Raw genomic sequence first — 19094 nt, 5'->3', positions numbered from 1 at the left:
TGACTGTTTTTTAGATAAATGGAGCCAACCATGATACAGAGTTACACACTTCTGATACTTCTTTAGAGACCCTTACTATGTCTTCTACAGTAGATAGGTTCAAGATAGATATGAAATACTTACACAAAGACAAAGAGCTTTTTTCTAATGTCTTCTATTGCTTATTGCAAGAGTATGTTGAAGTGATGGACGTGAAAGATTGTTATGTTTGCTCGCAGATTCCAGCCTCTGTGGAGGAAGGAATTACATATCATAGCTTTCCTCTAACTTTTGCTATAAGTTGCAGTCTTTTACTAATGCGTTTCTATGATCAAGCATATATACAGTATTTTTTCTCGAACTACAATGTAGTTATTTCTTTTGTGCCTGTCATTGGGTATTTGAGTAAAATAGCCATAGTTGATAACATAGTACTAATGAGACAGCATTTCTCACCGGAATAGTCTTACTTGCTTACTAACACCAGTAGAGAAGAAGCTTTTAGATAACACAGAAGATAGGAGAAGAGAGATTAAAGTTAAGATAGATAAGGAATACTTAATCGTAGACCTGGGATTGATTATGCTCATACTGACATTACTAAACAAGGAAGACTGACATTGGATGCAGAAAATTTGGGAAAGCTTGGTAAATATAGGCCACAAAGTCATTTTGATGAAGTATATGTGGGTACGAGTGAATGTAGACATGTTTTTTTGTTTCAGAGTAAGTGGAGTTTTATGTTGAATGGACAAGACCCTCCAATACCTGGTGTATATTACATCTGTGGAAAGAATGCTTATTATCGTCTTCCTAGAGGATGGTATGGCACATGTTATTTTAGAATAGTCTTTCCAAGAAAATATCAGTTGGAAGACTTGAGTAAGTTTCCTAAATATTTTAAGATTCAAAAGAGACACAAGTGAGAATCAGTTTCTGGCATTGTGGGAGACATTTGTGGAGCAATAACTCCTTCAGTGGGAGCTATTCTCAATTCAATAAAGGTACAGAAGTTGTCTACAGTCTTGGATAACATGTTGATGAGTTATTCTGGAGCTATCATGCTCCTAGATACTGAATTGTCTGCTACAAGAGCTATGGCTCTTCAGAACCGCCTTGCATTAGACATTCTTTAGTGAAGGAGGGCGGAGTTTACTTGGTCTGTGTCACTGTTGTTCATAAATACTGGACAATTCTAAATTAGTTAGCGGTTTTATTAATAACAGATGATAAGCCTGAACTAAAACGACTAACTGAAACCACTATCTGGGAAAAAGCTGGCAAGAGAATTGCTTCAGTCGGAAATTGGTTTGGCAACCTGGGAAAAGGAATAGTATTGAAAGTGATCAAATTGGTTTCCATTATAGTGTTTGGTCTAATTGGAATATGGGGTATACGCAAGATTTATAAAATAGTTGAGAGAAGAACATTTGAAAAGAATCAGAAGTATTTGGATGTTCAAATAGAAAAATGTCATGGGCTAAAATGAGGCAAAAGAAAATTTGTAAGAAAACAAGAGACAAAGTTCTACATTTTCTTAAACGAAATAAAAAACTTTATTTGAGAGGTTTGTGTGATGACATATAGGGTCATCAGAGGAGGGATTGTGGAAGCAGAGATTTTAGTGATAAAAATTGAGATTTGATAATGTATTCATTTTATAGACTAATGTGTGGTTTAACTTTGATTAATCCATGTAGTGATAAAAATGAGTGTTTTATGAAATGGTCACCATCTTACGTAGGCCTGTGTTTTAATTTAGCATGAATTTAATTATTTTCATTTACTCTGCACATATTTTCTCTAGTGCGTTTCTTAACCACCAATAAATGTGTTAACAGTGACATCTACAGGACTGAAGCATAAGCATATACAAGGCTATTGGATGATGTAATTATTTACATGTTTCAACTGTTCAAAGTCTTAATATTCTCATTGTTAGAGAAATGTTACTAACAAGTGTGTTTCCATCGAGGGCGGAAATGAATGAAACAATGTTAAATTGCATATCCTGTGCACAAGTTCTTGATGAGGGGGAAACAAAGGATCCACAGACGAGACGGAAGAGAAAGAAGTCTATGATACAAATGTATTAGTTTAGGGATTCGACAACCAATGAAAAATGTGAATGCTGTCTGAATGTGTACATTTTTAAATATCTGTTTTTATTGTAATTGGTCACACTTTGCTCACCTTATGTGTTGTCCAATCATTTTCATTTGTAAATTTTAATGTCAGGTTTGGTTACCATTATTTTCTGGGAGTCATCTTTTGGGAAGTTTGAGAGTTACTTGGAGAGCCTTAAAGAGTCTTTTGGGTTGGTTTTGCGTCTGTCACTCTGACAGATCTTTTGGGAGTTTATGTTCCAAGTGCTTTGATGGTTTAGTGTAATTTATGATCCAAAATCTAAACCATTACCCTGTCCCATCCTGTATCCTGTATTCTGATGCTCATTGCTGAGGGTGTTCCGCTGAAGAAGTAGACAAACTTGCTGATTTTGTAGTGCATTGGGTAATGTACAAATTGTACTTGTTATGTGTTTTTGTTTTCCATGTACCAGCTGCAACTCACTGAGTTAACTGCTGCTAATAATTTTTGACATAACCTGAGTTAAATGTTTTTCTAAATTTGTGTTACTAAAACTTTTACATGAAGCTCAACAAGTTAATGCTAATTATTGGTTAGTGAGGGAAATGCTTTTCTTTACATGCTCTTGGATTGTTATTGATGATTTATCGTTTGTTCTAATGTACCTAATTACTTTAGCACAGATCTTGGTGCTGTTTTCTTGTGTTATAATCATTGAATTGATTTGTTTACTTGCTTTGATTAAACTTAGATAAATGAGGCGTTCTAATCAGTCTTTATTGACTCTATATATGTATAATTTGAGCTTGAGAATTATTTTCGTGACTTTAGCGTTGTTAATATAGGGAAATAAAATTGTGAGCCTTTTACTAAAACTGGTGTGGTTATTGAAGTATTATGAGATTTTAGATTGTATTGATTCTTATATTGTTGTGATGATTATGACGTCATGCAATTGACATCCCCTCTATACAATGTCAGTTCAGTCCATTCGGCCTGATGCGTGAAACCCATTATCTGATCCAAGGTAATAGCTTGGGTTTTCTCCACGCGTTCACAATTACGTCCAGCCTGTGTTTCCATTGTAGGTGTCTCTACCTAAGTTAGCCAAGAACATAAAAAGAGGACTTCTATTAAAACAGCAGAGAGTAAACCCTTTGTGCATGAGTCCAGTTTTACTATATTCACCAATATACATCTGTTCAGAAATCTTCTGAATCTGAGAAAGATTGCATGACAAACATTTAGAACACAATTGTGTTTGTTTTAAATTGCTGTGGTAACTTATTATTTTAACTTATTATGTTACCTTATTTTTTTAATTGGATATTTTAGTTGGTTATTTACATTTTCTTTAGGTACAATGAATGATTACGCAAGGGCACCTCCTCCAACCTTCCTTGCTTCTCCAGGTGATCAACCTGCTCCTTGGAAACAATGGAATCATTGTTTTTCAGATATATTTTTGCCATTGGTGGAGACAGGTATGTGCTGGTAAGATGACAAGCAATTGTACTCCATCATCTGCGAGTAGATGGAAGGAGATTATATGAAGATCTTCCAAAGATATCTATTGGTATGGGAGATGGCCAGCCTAGTACTGTCTATGATATGATACTACAAATATTTGATTTATGCTTTATTGCTAAGGTGAATGTGATAATGGAACGTTATAAGTTCTTTTCCAGGGTACAAAAGATGTAGAAAGACATTGATACTTAAATTGCATCTTTGAGAGGATTGTTCCTAATATGTAAATTTGAAAACCTGTGTGATTCACTCATTAGGGATCAAGTTGTAAGATGTACAAATGACAAATGAGTAGGGGAGAAACTGTTAACAAGAGATCCTACTTTAGAAGAATCCATTGAAGTAGTTAAAGGAATGGAACAAGCAGTGAAATGCCTGAAAGAACTGGATCTATCTCCAAAAGTAATCAGTGATGTAAGTAGAGATTTTGGGGGGTCATTATGACAGATGCCACGGGTGCCAACCTACCTCTGCGGAGACGACCGTCTGTCAGATTATGGACACTGCCAGACTTCCGCCACTCATAGGGCTGAAATCCAGCAGTAGCCACGCTTGGGGACGGTGGTGTCCTGATGGTGCTGCCACCTGCACCGCCCCACCAATAGGACGCCGCCAACCATATCAAGACCTTTAATACGACCTGGTGGTGTCCCGCTGGCAGGACGCTGCTGGCGGTAGCAGCGCCCCTTCCCGTTCCTTGCCGGACGACCTTCTCCCTGGAAAAGGTAAAGTGATCATCCAACAAGAGAGGGGGGTGGGAGGTGTTATGTGTGAGTGTGTGGTGTCTGCGTGTGTGTATGAATGTGTTTGTACGTGTGTGAATGTGAGTGTTGTAGTGTATGCGTGTGCTTGTGGGTGTCTGTGTGCATGTCTGTGGGAAGAGGAGTGGGGGTGCTGTCAATGTGTGGGGGTAGGTGGATGGGGAGTGATGTGAGTGTGTGGCTGTGTGCGTGTATGGCTGTGGGGGCAGTTGTGTGGTTGGTCCGTTACTGTGTGTGTATGAATAGGTGTTGTAAGTGTGAGTGTGTGCGTGTCTACGATTGCGTGCATGAATGGGGTGGGGTATATGTGATTGGATTGGAGGAGTGGGTCTGTGTTTGCAACGGGTGGGGATTGTGCTTGCATCGGAGGGGGTGGGGGTCGGGGTGTGTGTTCTGCATCAGGGATGGGAGTGTGTGTGTTCTGCAATGGAGGGGGCAGGGTATGTTTGCATCGGGAGTAGAAGGGTGAGTTTGTATTGGGGTCAGTGGGGGTGTTAAGTGCTTGCTGGGGGGCTGGGAGGGACGTCCACCGGTGACAGGGAAGTAATTCACTGTCACCGGTAAGCCCTAGCGCCATGATTTTCATGGTGTTTCTACAACAGCGAAAACCATGGCGGTAGGCCAGCTCATAATACCACTGGCGGTACTCTGTGGGCTGCCGGGTCAGAGATGAACATCTCCAGCCCAGCGGTTAATATCGCTGTGGCGAAATGAGTGGTGATGTGCCGGGTTGGCAGCCGCCAACCCGCCGCACTCATAATGTTGCGGTATATACCACCAGCCTGTTGGCGGTGATACCACTACATTAACCCTGGCAGTCAAAAGACCGCCTAGGGTCAAAATGAGGGCCTATGTTCATATCCAATGTGTGTGTACTGCAAACGAAAATGTAAAAAAGGACAAATTGCACATCAACGTGGAAAAATAAACTAGAGTTAGAAAGATAAAATGCTACCATTGTGGCGCTCTGGGTCACATTGCTTCTAATTCTAAGTATGCAGCTAGATGTGTTGCGTGTCATAATTGTGGTAAGAAAGAGCAATTTGAGCGAGTGCATATATCACGATTCACCCTGGGCTTACCATCGGTACTGGAGAGGAATGGTGAGCGGCCCCGGTTCCTGCAAGTCCTGCTCTGACCGAGGTAGGGGCGACCCCTTCCGGTAGCCACTGTGCTGTTGACAATAGTAAGCCACCACAGTCCGTGCCCTCCAGAAGGAGTCCCAGAGGAAAACCCCCAAGGGGGAAAAAACCTCCAACAGGAACTCCCTGAAACAGAAGGATGAAACAAGGATTAGAACTCAGGATCCTGGAAATCTGGAAGACTGAAGACAGAACAAGAGCGACCAGCCAGAGTGTGACCACCACCGCTGAAGTGTTGCAACGCAATGAGAAGAAGAAATGATTCCCCTTATATACCCCTAGACAGGAAGTGATAAACAGGAAGAAGTAACACCACCATCTTGGCTTGGGAAGGAGCTATAGCTAGAGAAAGAAAATATATTCTAGTAGAAAAAGGAACAGATGCATGCAGGGAAGAAGGGAAGTGCACGGCATGCTGGGAAGGAGAAGGCATGCTTCAAAACCATGCATGAGGAAGAGGAAGGCCCTGAAGGCGTGTGGCAGGTAGGTAATGCTAGGGGGGAGGGCCCAGACACCCCAAAACCATGTCTGCGTCGCGCGCTGTGCGAGGCGAGAACCGTGACCCAATTCTGGGCCTCCAGCCTCGCCGCGTCCCAGCAACAGCGTGCGGGCGGAGAAAAGGGCCGCCGTGGGCGCCGCGACCTTTGACACGGGCCGTGGCTTCCCCCGCGGCCCGGCCGGGAGACGCCGCGGCTTCCCCTGCGGTTCAGCCGGGAGGCACCGCAGCGGCTCGCTGTGCAACAGTAGGTCCCCCCCGAGGCCCCAGGTTTGTGAGGGAAAAGACAGAAAAATCGACGGACCAAAAGAGGGGCATGAACCGAAGATGCATTTTCCCAGGAGCATTCACTCATACGGTAGCCATTCCAATGAATTAGGTATTGGAGACGACCACGGAAGACCCAGGAGTCACAGATTTCCTGGACCTCGTATTCAGGCACGTTATCAATCAATTGAGGAGGAGGACAGGTGAATTGTCTGCAAAAAAGATCAGGGATGTAGGGTTTGAGTTGTGATACATGGAATACAGGATGTATTTTCCAAGTCAGAGGCAAGCGAAGACGAAAAGACACAGGATTGATCTTCTGAAGAATCAGGAATGGACCACAATATCGAGGTTTAAATTTATTTTGGGTTAGTCGGAGAGGTAAGAATTTAGAGGAAAGCCAAACCTTATCGTGGATCTAATAACGCAGGGCTTCACAAAGTTTCTTATCAGCCATTCTTTTCATACGTGTTTTAGTGGCTAAAAGATTTGAATGTATGACACGTTGGATACCCTGTAGTTGCCGGACATATGAGGTAATGGCAGGAAGATTGGAGGTTTCTTTCAGAGGAATAGGAAAGGCCTTTGGATGGAATCCATAAGAACAATAGAAAGGGGAGACTTTCGAAGCACTGTGTACTGAATTGTTGTATGAGAATTCTGCAAGTGGTAGGTAAGTAGACCAATTACTCTGAGTAGCATTACAAAAACTACGTAAATATTGTTCAAGGTCTTGATTCAGCCGTTCTGTCTGTCCATTCGTTTGGGGATGGAAACCTGATGATAAGGCCACCTCTATTCTTAGTGTCTTACAAAATTGTCTCCAAAATCGGGAGATGTATTGGGGACCCCGATCTGAGATAATGACTTGTGGCAGGCCATGAAGCCGAAAGATCTCCTGAATAAAGATTTGACTTAGTTCCTTAGCTGTAGGTAGTTTCCTTAATGCCGTGAAATGTGCCATTTTTGTGAAGGAATCAGTCTTTACCATTATTACCCGATTTCCAACTGCAGGAGGCAAAGAGCACATAAAATCTGTGGATATAGTGTGCCACAGACCTGGTGGAACAGGTAACGGATGGAGTAATCCTACTGGTTTATTGTGAGGTGTCTTGGCTTGTGCGCAGATGGGACAAGAAGTCACATAGTCCTCAGTATCTGCTTTGATTGCGGGCCACCAAAAAGAGCGAAGCAGGAGCTCTTGGGTAGCCTTCATTCCGCGATGACCTGCGATGGGAGAGTTGTGGCACATACGTAGGGCTTCTGTTTGGACTATCTTAGTAGGTAGAAACAAGGCTTTTTTGTAATAATAGTATTCCTGGTCTTTATGAAGCTGCGGTCGTAAATTGTTCATTTCGTTTTTTTCAAGGTTGGAATATTCAGTCCTAACCTTGTCTACGAAAGTCTGTACTAGGCCAATGATCTTATCATTTTCAAATAGGTTTTGTACAGGAGAATCACTACACTCAGGGTAGCGACGGGATAGGGCATCTGCCAAAATATTCTGAGAACCAGGGATATACGTGATGTAAAAATCATATTGACTAAAAAAAAAAGCCCATCGAGCCTGCCGACTATTTTGGCACTGAAAGTTTCTCAAATACATTAAATTCCGGTGATCTGTCCGTGCCTCAAAAGGTTCTTTCGATCCCATAAGAAAATGTCTCTATTCCGTGCAAGCTGTCTTCAAGGCGAGTAGTTCTCGTTCTAACACCGAATAGTTACGTTCGGAGTCGGATAATATGTGTAGGAGATAGAATACAGGGTGCTCTAGCCCATCATCATCTTGTTTTTGTAGCAAGGCAGCCCCGATTGCTCTTTCTGAGGCGTCCGTGACGACAATGAACTGTTTCGTGGTGTCTGGATGCCGTAGAATGGGAGCTTGAATGAAGGCCTTCTTTAACGCTTGAAAGGCAAATTCGGCGTCTTGGGTCCAACAAAAACACTTCTTTAGATTGTCTTTCTTAAGGGTTTGTGTAATCTAACTGGTTCTCTGGGCAAAGTCAGCTATAAACTGTCGATAAAAATTGGCCAATCCCAAAAAACACTGAGTTTCCTTGATGGAAGAGGGGGATGGCCAATTCAGAATGGATTGAATCTTGTCTAAATCCATGGCAACACCTACTTGGTTAATACAATAACCCAAGTATTTTACCTCAGTTTGGTCAAATTCGCATTTTTCTGGCTTGCAGAATAGATGATGTTGTCGAAGCCTTTCCAGTACTTGGAGTACATGTTTAGTGTGTTGTTCTGGGTGAACAGAGAATATTAGAATGTCATCCAGATAGACGACTACTGTCTTGTGTAGAAGATCAGAAAAAATAGCATCCATGAATCTTTGAAAGATGGAGGGGCATTGGTTAGTCCAAAAGGCATCACCCAATATTCATAATGATCGAAAGGTGTTCTGAAGGCTGCCTTCCATTCATCACCTTCCTTTATCCTTAAAAGATGGCATGCTCCTCTAAGATCTAACTTGGTGGATTTCTTAGCCCCTCTGACAGCTTCTAAGATGACCTTAATAAGAGGCAGAGGGTAGCGATCCTTAGTAGTAATCTTATTTAATCCTCGAAAGTCTATGCAAGGACGTAAGTCTTTTGTCTTTTTTGGTACGAAAAAGAGAGGAGCCCCAGCAGGTGAAGAGGAAGGGGCAATCAAACCACTTTGTACATTTTCCTCTAGATATTCTTTGAGGATCTTTTTCTTAGGCTCGGTCAGAGAATACATTCGCCCAAAAGGAACCACAGTATCTGATTCCAAGGGAATGGCGCAATCGTATTCTCTATGGGGTGGTAGTTCTGGCCTTTCTGGTTTCTGGAATACATCGGCATATTCTAGATAATGTCTGGGTACTCCTTGTAGGACGTTGATGGAACATCCCACCTTAGTTGGTGTTAGTAAGAGACTCTTCGGGGACCAATAGGTTCCTGCTAAATAACAATGGTGTTGGCAAAAGTGGGAGGAAAGAGAAATGGTTCTGGTTTCCCAATTAATGTAGGGATTATGCTGAGTTAGCCATGGAATCCCCCGAATCATTACGTGATGCAGTGAGGATATTAAGTCGAAGGAAATATTTTCTTGATGTTTCCCGAACTGCAGACATAAGGTAGGAGTGGTATGCCGGACAGGTCCTGAGGCTAGGAGTGAACCATCCACCGTGTGGACTTGCTCTGGTACTTCCTTGGGTATTTGCAGAATCTGTCTTTCCATGGCCCAGGTTTCGTCTAGATAGATACCACTGGCTCCACAATCCAGCAAGGCCAGTGCTCTTTCTTCACGGCCATCTGTTAAGTGTTATATGACGGGTAAGAGGAAAAGAGTAGTTATTTCTTCCCTTGAGGAACAGATGGAAGGTATCTCGGAATATCCCGTCCTCACCCTTCTCACAGAGGACGGGAACTGGCGTTTCCCAAGGGCTTGGCTGGACGGACAGGACAGGTACGAAGTAGATGACCAGCAGCACCACAGTAAAGACAAAGGGGGTCATTACAACCCTGGCGGACGGTGTTAAAGCTGCGGAAATACCGCAAACAGGCCGGTGGACAAAAAAAGGGAATTACGACCCTGGTGGAAACTGCCAACAAAGACAGCCACTTTAACACACCGCCCGCCACGGCGGTACAGACAAACAGCGTGGGAGTCACCGCCAACAGACAGGCGGGAGACAATGTACCGCCCACACTATCACAACACACCAATCCGCCACCTTTTCTGGGGCGGATTCACCGTGGATAAAAACACGGCGGAAACAGTTACTGCAATGGGAAAACGCTCACCTGAACACATCCCACGAGGAACGACGACTCCATGGAGCCGGAACTCCAAATCCTACCTGCCCTTGTCTTCCTGCTCCTCTACGACCAACAGCGACGTAGGCGCAGAACATACCGGTGAGTACTGCATCTACGACACGGGGGAGGCAAAAGTTAGGGGGACACCCACCAAACACCCCCACCCTCGCATATCACAACATACACATCAATGCAGTCACAAAAATCACAGTAACATCCCACAATCCCCCCGGAAGAATGCAAAGACAATGCGAATTGCGGGCAAACATTGTATTGTGCCAATATACATGTCAAACAAAAATATACTGATATATATCACGAAATCTGTCATAACTAAATATACAATACAAGAAGTAGTGCAGATATGTATACAACAATGTCCGTGCACCAACAGTCCAAAAATGCATGGGCGAGGCCCACAATAGATGCCTGACCAAAATCCGAGAGAACACTGCCGGGGCATCAGATAGAAACACTACAGGCACCTCAGGGGGAAAGGAAGGGGGGGCACCTCAGCCGGTTGAATGCGAAGCCAGATCCACAACGGGGCTCCATGCCCATTGATGTATCCTGGGGAGTGCAAAGCCACAGTCTCACAAGTCTCTACAGTGGGTGGGTTGCCCACTGCCATATCCTGGGGAGTGCAAAGCCACAGTCTCTCAAGTCTATACAGTGGGTGGGTTGCCCACTGTTACATCCTGGGGAGTGCAAAACCACAGTCTCTCAAGTCTCTACAGTGGGTGGGTTGCCCACTGTGCCATCCTGGGGAGTGCAAAGCCACAGTCTCTCAAGTCTATACAGTGGGTGGGTTGCCCACTGTTAAATCCTGGGGAGTGCAAAGCCACAGTCTCTTAAGTCTCTACAGTGGGTGGTTTTCCCACTCTTCAATCCTGGGGAGTGCAAAGCCACATTTTGGCAAGTAGATGCAGTTCTCTACTGGTACTGGGTGGGACTGGTGCCCAGACTGGATGAGTCTCCCCGTGAAAGTTAATGTCCTGTCACTGTCCCAGCTGCACATGGGATAAGGATGCCTGATGTGGCGGCCTATTCATACCCACACGGTGTCTGCCCTGTTCAGCGGTGCTTTGCCCTGTTCAGCGGTCTTCACCATGGCGGTCTTAGCCCTGTTCAGCGGTCTTCACCATGGTGGTCTTTGCCCTGTTCAGCGGTGCTTTGCCATGGCGGTCTTTGCCCTGTTCAGCGGTGCTTTGCCATGGCGGTCTTTGCCCTGTTCAGCGGTGCTTTGCCATTGCGGCCTCTGACCTGTTCAGCGGTGCTTTGCCCTGTTCAGCTGTGCTTTGCCATGGCGGTCTTTGCCCTGTTCAGCGGTGCTTTGCCATGGCGGTCTTTGCCCTGTTCAGCGGTGCTTTGCCCTGTTCAGCGGTCTTCACCATGGCGGTCTTTGCCCTGTTCAGCGGTGCTTTGCCATGGCGGTCTTTGCCCTGTTCAGCGGTGCTGTGCCATGGCGGTCTTTGCCCTGTTCAGCAGTGCTTTGCCATGGCGGTCTCTGACCTGTTCAGCGGTCTTTGCCCTGTTCAGCGGTGCTTTGCCCTGTTCAGCGGTCTTCACCATGGCGGTCTTTGCCCTGTTCAGCAGTGCTTTGCCCTGTTCAGCGGTCTTCACCATGGCGGTCTTTACCCTGTTCAGCGGTGCTTTGCCCTGTTCAGCGGTCTTCACCAGGGCGGTCTTTGCCCTGTTCAGCGGTGCTTTGCCATGGCGGTCTATGGACTGTTCAGCGGTGCTCTGACATGGCGGTTCGGATCCTGACATTGGTGTGTGGCATGACGAACTCCACACTGGACATTGGTGTGTGGCATGACGAACTCCACACTGGACATTGGTGTGTGGCATGACGAACTCCACACTGGACATTGGTGTGTGGCATGATGTTCAATCATTTCCCAGCGGGGCTGTGGGATCCTGGACTCTCCTGGGCTGTGATTCCGGCGGTGGCGGTGGTCTCCTGACCAGTAACGATACTTGAGCCCTCCTGGGCTGTGACTCCGGTGGTGGTGGTGGTCTCCTGACCAGTAATGATACTTGAGCCCTCCTGGGCTGTGACTCCGGCGGTGGTCTCCTGACCAGTAACGATAATTGAGCCCTCCTGGGCTGTGAATCCGGCGGTGGTCTCGTGACCAGTAACGATACTTGAGCCCTCCTGGGCTGTGACTCTGGCGGTGGTCTCCTGACCAGTAACGATACTTGAGCCCTCCTGGGCTGTGACTCTGGCGGTGGTCTCTGGACCAGTAACGACGGTGCTGGCAGTTGTGTCTGGACCGCCGGAAATGATGGCTCACTTCTCCGCCGTAACACTCACAACAGGTTGCAGAGACTTCCTCGGGACCTTCCCCACCTTCTTTGGAGTTACAGCTGACTCACCAATCGCCTTGGAGCCCATTTCAGTTGTTGTCCCACCAGGAGTCTTGACACGGTCCCGTCATCCACTCTCCAATTTTGGAGCCTTTACAGGGGGTGGGCTGACAGTGCCTTGGCTCCGGGTCCTACTGCCTGCCCTGGTGGACGGGGCACTCCAAAAACCTGGAACACGCACCACTGGTACTGGAGGCTTTTTGGCTGAGGCGCTACGACGGGACTGATGAATTGGAGGGGGGGGCAAAAAGGTCAATTTGACAGAGGGACAGTTTCTGACGGACACTGGGATGGGTAGCTGGAGGGGGTCTGGGAGTGGAGGAAGAGGAGGTGGTTGTAGGAGGTGTCACTTTAGCTGTTTTGGGTGCAGGTGCAGGTACTGGAGGCTGTCGTGAGGTGGATGGATGTTGGGTGAGTGATTGCCGGCGTTTGTGTACTTTGGGAGGGGGCGTCACAGACACACTGGGAGAGGACACAGGGGACGTGTAAATGGCAGTGGAGGTGATGAGTGCAGGTGAGCGGCTTGGGGTGCTGGGTGTCCTGGTGCAAATCCTAGTGCCTGTAGATGTGGTGCATGCAGGTGTGTGTGTAGACGACACTGGGAGGGAGGAGGGAGAAGAGGAGGAGGGGAACGCAGTGGAGACAGTGGATGTTGCTGTGTCTGTATGGGTGTGATGTTTGTGTGAGTGCCTGTGGTGTGTGTGGTGCCTATGTTTCCTTGAGCTACTTTTGGGTGTTGACTTGTGTGCATGCTGGTCTGTAGGTGTGCTTGGGATGGGCTGGGGTACATGGGATTGGGTCTGGGTGGAGGAAGTTGGAGGAGGGAGGCTGGACACAGGGACAATGGCTGCCATCAGTGCTGAGGCCAGAGATTGCAGGGTTCGCTGAAGGACAGCCTGACCAGAATGAATGCCTTCCAGGAATGCATTACCGTGTTTCAACTCTCGTTCTACACCCTGGATGGCATTCACAATGGTAGACTGCCCAACAGTGAGTGACATTAGGAGGTCAATGGCCTCCTCACTGAGGGCAGTAGGGGCGACTGGGGCAGGGCCTGAGGTGCCTGGGGCGAAGGTGATGCCCACCCTCCTGGGTGAGCGGGCACGGGGCGAACGCTGAGGGGCTGCTGGGAGGGCGGTGCTGGTAGGGGAGGTGGCAGCTGTACCTGTTGAAGTGGGGCGCACAGATGGTGCCGCACCACAGGGGAGCTCCCATCGGCGGACAAGTCTGTGTCGCTGCTTAGTGATCCGGTGGCCGACGTGAAGCTCCCCTCGCTCTCCGTCCCACTGGTGCATTCAGAGTCTGTGGTGTGGCCCTCCATGGCCATGTGGGATGCAGCTCCCTCGTGCTCAGGTGCCACTGTACCTCCGCCTGATGATGCTGATGTACAAAAGGACAGGGAGAGCAGGAAAAGGGGGGGGGGTGACAGAAGAAAGAGAGTTTTAGTGCATGGCATACCGCTACCGTTGGCGGACATGGCAGACACAGCAGCCCCATGCATTACGCCGTGCTCCTGGCCTCTGCACATGCAATTTCTGGGATATGGCCTAGATGGCAATGTTAGAAATCTGCGCACATGGATGGCAAAGGGCCAACTATACCTCAACTTGCCACTCTTCTGAGCTGGGGTAGAGTCCCACATGGCATACATTACGGAGGGGCCTTGCCTACTGAACTCGCTCTGGCCTAGGGACACACACAGCCCACCTCCCCCACCCAGACACCTCCACTGCACGCAAAGTCCACAGAATGAGGTTGTACTCATCCCCTTGTGTCTGCTGTGATGTCCTTAAGCGCCCCTCCATCTCCGGGTAGGCCACCGCCAGGATTCGGAACCTCAGGGGGGTCATGGTGTGACGGGCACCCTCCCACGTTGGGAGGCCATCCCCAGCTGAGTCTCCACCGTCTTCTTGCTGCAGCGGCGAATGTCCTCCCATCTCTTCCGGCAGTGGGTGCCCCGTCTCTGGTAGGCCCCCAGGGTCCAGACCTCCTTGGCGATGGCACGCCAAATGTCCTTCTTCTGGTGGGCGCTGACCTACATGACATGCACAAGGAAAGAGGAACAGTCATTACCTACTGGATCGTCAATGTGAGTGGCCCCCTCCCAACTCTGGCCATGTGGCCCATTCATCCCCATGCATTTCTGTTCTTAGAACTTTGCCCCCTTCCCTCTCCCACCCAGCCCTGTCCACCCAGGCCTAGCCCATCCAACGTGCTCCCTGTGTACTGACCTGTTGGTTGGAGGACCGTAGAGTAGCATGTTCTGGGGGAGGACCCCATCCACAAGTTTCTCCAACTCCTGTGCAGTGAAGCAGGGGCCCTTTCCCCAGACGCAGCAGCCATTGTCGCTTCCAGACCAAAGTCACAGCAGCACTGGCAATATAGGTCCTCTCCTGTCGAAGGTCAGGTATCTAGTGATTGAACAGATAGAAAATGGCGGTGACGTCCGCGGCGGTGACGTCCACGGCGGTGCGCATCATCACCGGCGGCGCACCTGTTCATTGGCTCCTGGGACCCATAGGGTCCAATGTTAACCAATGCAGCATTGCTCCGCTGTCTACGACCGCCTACCGCAACGGTGTCCAATGCCAGCGCAGTTACCCCACATTCCCATTGGCCCAGTTTAGAGGTCAGGCAGCTGCCATTTCAGGGGCCCACATGGTTTCATTTGCTGCTGCGTCACACATACCGAGGCCTACACTCAAAACATATCCAGGAAGGGTTAATTGTCTGTTGTAGTCTTGTGTGTGACTCTGGGTACATACCTGGAGGAATGGTGACTGTTTCTTCGCTGTTGTCCTTCTTAGGCACCGTCAGTTGGGACATATGGGAAGATGGCGGAATCCGCCGGTGCACCGAATTCTGGTGGACCTGTTGACAATGGAAGAGAGACATTTGATTGTGACCTACCGGTTTGACCGTGCCACAATCCAGCAACTATGTACCCAGTTGGAGCCAGACCTGATGTCACTAATCCGCCATCCGACTGGAATCCCCCCTGACGTGCAGGTGCTGTCAGTGCTACATTTCCTTGCAAGTGGGTCTTTTCAGACTACTGTGGCCATGGCATCAGGGATGTCCCAGCCCATGTTTTCCAACGTTTTGTCCAGAGTGTTGTCTGCCCTGCTGAAACACGTAAGGAGATAAATCATTTTCCCTGAGGTGGAGGATTTGGCTACAGTGAGAGGTGACTTCTATGCCCTTGGACATATCCCCAACGTCATAGGTGCCATTGATGGGACCCATGTAGCTCTGGTCCCCCCCGCAGGAGTAAACAGGTGTACAGGAACAGGAAGAGTTATCATTCCATGAATGTCCAGATGGTCTGTTTGGCAGACCAGTACATCTCGCAGGTAAATGCTATGTTCCCTGGCTCAGTGCATGACGCCTACATCCTGCGGAATAGCAGCATCCCTGATATGATGGGTGAACTCCAGAGGCACCGTGTATGGCTATTGGGGGACTCTGGTTACCCCAACCTTTCGTGGCTATTGACCCCAGTGAGGAATCCCAGGACCAGGGCAGAGGAACGCTACAATGAGGCCCATGGGCGGACTAGGAGGGTAATCGAGCGGACCTTCGGCCTCCTTAAGGCCAGGTTCAGGTGCCTCCATATGACTGGTGGATCCCTATTCTACTCACCGAAGAAGGTGTGCGACATCATCATCGCCAGCTCCATGCTCCATAATATGGCATTGCAACGCCAGGTGCCTTTTCTGCAGGAGGATGATCCAGATGACGGTGTTGTAGCAGCGGTGGAGCCTGTGGACAGTGATGAGGAAGAAGCTGAGGATGAAGAAAACGACAACAGGGAGTCAGTCATACAGCAATATTTCCAGTGAGACACAGGTGAGTACATATTCTGGTTTAACATTACATTAACTTTCACATGTCTACCTCTATCCTGTACCTACATTTCACTCACTATTTGTTAACTGAGTTGTCCCCTTCCATTTCAGTTTCACAAATGTGGTAACCTACGTGTCAACAGCTTGCACCCTTGAAGGGCTTGTGATGTGTGACATTGGTATGTTGGCCTCCCAATGGGTAACCCTTTTTGACACTGTAATTGACAATACAAAGTTCAAAATCATAGACTGACTCCAGTTTTATTAGTGTTTCAAGGGTGTTTATTTAAGTGCATAAACATGAAGGGGGGTTGTGAAATGGTGATGGGTTATGGTGGAAGTATGTCCATGGCTATTAGTCTCACAGGTAAATCACACATCTGGCCATTGGAAGTGGAGCTGGGGCAGTCCTGAATTGGACAGGGTAACAAAGTGGGACAGTGGGGGGACCATCAGGGTAGTCTTATTTCCTGGTGGGGGTCTTGCCATCTTGCTCTGTCCTGTTCCTGGATCTCAGGGACCGCTTGCAGGGTGGTAGTCCATCTGCAGGGGGTGGGGTGCTGGTGTGGTGGTCCTGTGGCGGGGCGTCCTGTCCACTAGCGCCGGCGGAGGTGGTGGGCATTTCATCATCCTGGCTAGTGTCAGGGGCCCCTTGGAGTGCCACGGTGTCCCTCAAGGTCTTTTGAATGTCCGTCAGCACCCCTACGATGGTGCCCAGGGCGGAGCTGATGGTCCTGAGCTCCCCCCTGCACCCCAAATACAGATCGTCCTGCAGATGCAGGGTCTCCTGCAACTTGTTCAGGACCGTTGCCATCATCTCCTAGGAGTGGTGGTATGCTCCCATGATGGAGGATAGGGCCTTGTGGAGAGTGGGTTCCCTTGGCCTGTCCTCCCTCTGTCGCACAGCAGCCCTCCCAGTTCCCCGGTGTTCCAGTGCCTCTGACCCCTGGACCGTGTGCCCACTACCACTGCCCCCAGGTCCCTGTTGTTGTTGGGGTGGTGGGTTAGCCTGGGTTCCCTGTAGTGGTGGACACACCGCTGATTGACCTGTCCTGGGTAGGGAGGTATGGGCCCGCTGGGTGGGTGCTGTGCTGGTGTTCCCAGAGGGTGGCAGCTCGGTGTTGGGCTGTGGCTGGGCAAGGGATACGGACTGTCCTGAGGCCCACGATGGTCCGGACTGGTCATCAAGATCCAGTAGGGCAGGGCTGCTGTCGTCACTGTGGGCCTCTTCTGGGGGTGGAGTGGTGTTGTCTGGACCCTCTGGTGTGGTGACGTTCCTTCGGGTTCCTGCGGGGGTATAAGTACATGATTATTGCATGTGTGTGTTTCATGGTGTGCAATGGTTGGGTGTGCGTGTACACCAGTGCTAGCATTCCTGTGTGGGGTTGTGTGCTGATGGTTGGGGGGTGTTCTGGGTCTGTGCAGTGGGCATGCTTTAGTGATGGGTATCCATGCTTAGTTGTGTCATGCAGGTCTTGGTGTTACGGATGGGTGGTTGGTGTTATGGGTATATCAGTGAGGAGTTAGGGTGTTAGGGGAGGGTGTGAGGGTGGAGGTGTGTGATAGCATGCAGGTAGGGTGGGGATAGTTAAAATTTGACTTACCAGTGTCCGTTCCTCCAACGACTCCTGCGAGGCCCTCAGGATGCAAGATGGACAAGACTTGCTCCTCCCATGTTGTTAGTTGTGGGGGAGGAGGTGGGGGTCCGCCGCCAGTCCGCTGTACCGCGATGTGGTGCCTGGATACCATGGAACGAACCTTCCCCCGTAGGTCGTTCCACCTCTTCCTGATGTCCTCCCTATTTCTTGGGTGCTGTCCCACAGCGTTGACCCTGTCAACTATTCTTTGCCATAGCTCCATCTTCCTGGCTATGGATGTGTGCTGTACCTGTGAGCCAAATAGCTGTGGCTCTACCCGTACGTCTTCCTCCACCATGACCCTGAGCTCCTCCTCGGAGAAGCGGGGGTGTCTTTGGCGTGACATGGGGTGGTGTGTGTGATGTGTGGGGTGGTGTATGTGTTGATGAGTGTGGTGAGTGTAGTGGTATGTGGTGTTTTGTGCGTGGATGTTGTGTGGGTGATGGTGTTGTGTGCCTCTGTGTGATGCGGTTCTCTATTCTGTGCTGCCTCTCTATGGCCTTCTCTCTATTTTTTGGTCGTAGGGGTTTGTGGGTGATGTGGGTGTGTGTTTTATATTATATTGGATGTGTGGGAGTGGTGTGTGTATGTGTATCAGGTGTGTGTATTTGGAATTGTCCAATGTGGTAGTGTTTTGGAGCTGTGTGTGTATTCGTGGGTCGTAATAGCATGGGCGTGTTTCTGTTGGCGAGGAGGTGGATGATTTGTTTCCGCATGTTTATCGCTGACCTTTGGTGTGGCGGTATTGTGTGGGTGTCTGAATTTCGGCGGATTCCGTGATGTGTGTCATAATAGCTGTGGCGGTCTCCTGCCGCCGCCGCGGTGTATTGGCGGTCTTCTGCACGGCGGTAAGCGCCTTATACCGCCAATGTTGTAATGACCCCCAAAGTCCTTTTATTCGCCTGTTTTCCCGCTCACTAGTTGATAATGGCCCTCGTGCCATGTCAATTTGCATAGGCTCTTCCTCAGTAGTACCTTTAGGTTCAGAACGAGTCTCCTCGGAGCGAGGAGGAAGAGCGCGGGACGTCATCGAGTGTGATGGTATATGACTCTTTTTCTTCTCCACCCTTCGCTCATTTAGTCGATATTCTATCGCAAGGGTCAGATCCATTAAACCCTTGAGGTTCTCCACTCTGGCGGAGTGCACTAGTTCATCCTTGATGTCATCCCTAAGACCCCTGCGAA

Source organism: Pleurodeles waltl, chromosome 2_2, assembly GCF_031143425.1.
Source record: "Pleurodeles waltl isolate 20211129_DDA chromosome 2_2, aPleWal1.hap1.20221129, whole genome shotgun sequence".
NCBI lineage: Eukaryota > Metazoa > Chordata > Amphibia > Caudata > Salamandridae > Pleurodeles > Pleurodeles waltl.
The sequence above is the reverse complement of the archived record's forward strand: the minus strand, read 5'-3'. Positions refer to the sequence as shown.